The sequence below is a fragment of the Rhincodon typus genome, chromosome 10 (genome assembly GCF_021869965.1).
Source record: "Rhincodon typus isolate 14 chromosome 10, sRhiTyp1.1, whole genome shotgun sequence".
Classification (NCBI taxonomy): domain Eukaryota; kingdom Metazoa; phylum Chordata; class Chondrichthyes; order Orectolobiformes; family Rhincodontidae; genus Rhincodon; species Rhincodon typus.
Window position 1 is genome coordinate 55,340,815 of NC_063341.1, and position 3,964 is coordinate 55,344,778.

Consider the following 3,964-nt stretch of genomic DNA (forward strand, 5'->3'; position numbering starts at 1 on the left):
ATAGGTAAATCTGAGAACTACCTCAACCTTCTACTGTTCCACTAGCAGTTTTGTTATAATAAACTCGAGAAAAGTATTCAGTTGAATATGTGCACTTGGGCGTTTAACGTGGTAATCACTTCGTAACTGACGCTAAATACCCGTCCCCACTGAAAAGCTGATTTGTGAAAAACCAAATTCCTCTATTATAATAAATTCTGCATATTTTTAAAGACAATATTTAAAGTTTCTTTTATCTGTATCCCATCTTAGTCTAATCATAATGATTTATCTTGTTACCTTTAATTAAAAGTGAACATTGTGGCATTTTTAACCTGGTTTGTGGTCTATGCGAATACTGTAAAATGATTGGCTGTTTACCTGACTTGTTAATATCACTATCCCTGCATGCCTGGTGATCCGTTTGACATGGTGCCAGATTCAACATACCATTAGGAAAGGTGGATGGGTGTATCGGAAGTTGATAAATCTTTGTAAGCAGCTTTGTTTGAAGCCATTGGTGGTGGTTGTTGTTTCACTGCTGACCTGGATGAATGGGCCAAGGCTTTAGGTCATAGATCAGTTATATTGAATTCTTAAGAGACCTGACAGAGTGGATACTGAGAAAATATTTTCTTTGACTGTATTTAAAACACAGGACCAAGCTTTCATAATTAAAGGAGGCCATTGGGATGTGAAAAAAAATTCTTCACTTAAAGAGTTGACATTATTTGAAAGTCTCTACTTCAAAAGGGCCATTGCTACTTTTTCACTAAGTTTATTCAAGAGAAATGTCAGTAAATTTTGGGGTACTACTGAAATTAAAATATATGTTGTAATGCAGGAAAATGGAGTTCAGATGAATCAACCATAAATCTGTTCAATGGCAGTGGAGTCTTAATGAACCAAATGGTACTTCACTTCTTATTTCTTATGTTCTTATGAATAATGAAAGACTAGAGAGACTAAGTGATAATTCCCATTCCTATGTTCCACAAGATTTAATTTGAAAAAAAATGATTTGATGTTTGTGGGGTCAAATATGTCCTCGTTTTTAAGTTATGTCAGATTTATTCCAATCTACATTCAAAATTATAAAATATTGAGGTGAAATTTATAACAACAACCCAGGGAAGAAAACCAGTGTATGTTTATTAGTTTATATTCATAAGTTGTGAAGAGGAAAGAAAGAAGCTTCAAAGAAATACACAGATGACTTGTCAAGAAAATGGCAGATAGAAGAAAATGTAGAGAATTGTGAAGTTATTAATTTTAGTGGAGAAAATAGAAAAGCAGAATACTTCGTAAAATGAGAAATATTGATATTTGGAGTGATTTACGCATGAATACCTAAAATTAGCATTTAGGCGCAGAAAACAAAACCAATTGATACATTGGCCTTTATTACTGGTTGAGATATAAGAATAAAGGAATATGCTTATAATTATATAGTCCCTTGGTAAGTTCCTTGCACTTGGAAAGTTGTGCATAGTGTTGGTCTCCTTACCTAAAGAAAGGATTTACTTTCCTCTGCTGGAGTGCTGTGAATGTTCACTGGGCTGCTTCCTGGGCTAAGGTGATTGTGCCAGGAGAAGAGATTAAGTAAGCTGCACCTGTACTTTTTAGAGTTTAGAAGAATGGCAGGGGATGTCTTTCAAATGCATAAACATCTTGAGAGGATAAATGAAGAAGGATGTTTCTGGGCTGGAGAGTCTAGAAGTAAGGCCACAGACTCAGAATAATGGGTCAACTATTTAGGACTGACATGAGAGGAAATTACTCCACTCAAATAGTTGTAAATCTTTGAAAGTTTTTTTCCCAGAGGATTGTCAATGCTCAATCATTAAGTTCAGTCAAGACATAGACTTATAGATTATGGAGTACTAAGAGAATCATCTCATATGGTGATAATGTACGAAGGTGGCTTTGAGATGGAAGATTAGCCATGATCTTATTGAACAGTGGAGTTGTGTCAAATATCCAAACAGCCTTTTACTGTTCCATTTGTATGTCATATCTGGATTAAAGCATTGAAATTAAAAAATCTCGCCAAGACGATCAATGCGTGCCATGACTGGCAGAAATCTAAAATTATATTTCAAATTCTAAATAAGGTCTTTGGGAGACGATTTGTTAAAATAGCTATTTAGCTTTTTTATAATGCGTATTTCCATTGGTTCCCAAAATTAACATTTTTGACATGGTTTCTTAGCCTGTTCACCAATTAGCTCATAATGTCAAACATTACAGTCAATGTGTAGCTGTCTCTTTGAGCCATAACTATGTGCTGGAGGCAATCTGGAGTTAAGGCTTTTGTTTGCAATTCTTGTATAACTGAGGATGACCAAGTCAAGAGGTTAGAGGGAAACAAATCACTGGATAATATAACTAACAATATCAGGGTTTATTTTTCACAGCGAAGACCATCTGTTCCATCAGCTGAGCTGCGCTATGAGCCAGCTGTTGTAATTGCAAAAGTACAGCAAACTTCTAAATGCTGAAATCCCTGACTTCCATTCGTTTAAGATATTTTAAATTAACCTTTTCAGAGATGATTTGGAATACGTCTGAAAGGGTGGATTGTAGCTTACGTCTTCTGGCTCAGAGGCATGGACTTCACCACTACGCCACAAGAGTCCTAAGAGGAGAGTCCAGTTTAGATTGTCCAAAATTGATTCATATTAGTTCATGTAAATATTTCTAATCAACCAGTTCAAAAATGTTATAACACACCTCCGAAGCCGGTGGGATTTGAAACCAGGCATCTTGGCCCAGAGTTAGAGACGCTACCACTGCGCCTTCGGTTCGTTTAATGTTGTGCCGTTCAATATATTTCAATGGGTCTGCTGTTCGTTACTCACTCCTTAGTTTCACTTCTCTTTAAATTTACAATTATAATTATTTCTCGTTGAACGTAATTCATCCCGAAAAGTAATTTTCGTGATCATTTGATTTAATATAGCAGCTATGCTTTCCAGGATAATTTTCAGAAGGCTGATAGTCTATGTTGGAGTTAAATATTCCTAATATAAGACACTGAAAATATTGTTTATATGCCGGTGTCTAGTGTGTCGATATCGCTTGCTGCACTAACGATGACATTTGCTAGGATTGTCTTTTCTCTAGGACGCTGCACCGAACAGCGTTATGTTGGAACTGCAGTAAATAGCTGTGGGTTGTAGACTAGTAAAAGGATGAGATCATTTATTACGAGACAACAAGGTGCAAGGCTGGATGAACACAGCAGGCCAAGCAGCATCATAGGAGCAGAGAGGCTGACGTTTCGGGCCTAGACCCTTCATCAGAAAAGGGGGAGGGGAAGGGGGTTTTGAAATAAATAGGGAGAGAGTGGGAGGCGGATAGAAGAGGGATAGAGGAGAGGATAGGTGGAGAAGAAACAAACAGGTCGAAGAAGCGGGGATGGGGCTAGGAAAGGTGAATGTAGGTAGGGAGTTAGGAAGGGGATAGGTCAGTCCAGGGAGGACGGACAGGTCAAGGGGGCGGGATGAGGTTGGTCGGTAGGAGATGGAGGTGCGGCTTGAGGTGGGAGGAGGGGATAGGTGGGAGGAAGAACAGGTTAGGGAGGCAGGGACGAGCTGGACTGGTTTTGGGATGCGGTGGGGGGAGGGGAGATTTTAAAACTTGTGAAATCCACATTGATACCATTGGGCTGCAGGGTTCCCAAGCGGAATATGAGTTGCTGTTCCTGCAACCTTCGGGTGGCATCGTTGTGGCACTGCAGGAGGCCCAGGATGGACATGTCGTCTGAGGAATGGGAGGGGGAGTTGAAATGGTTCGCGACCGGGAGGTGCAGTTGTTTGTTGCGAACCGAGCGTAGGTGTTCTGCAAAGCGGTCCCCGAGTCTCCGCTTGGTTTCCCCGATGTAGAGGAAGCCACACCGGGTACAGCGGATGCAGTATACCACATTGGCAGATGTGCAGGTGAACATCTGCTTGATGTGGAAAGTCTTCTTGGGGCCTGGGAT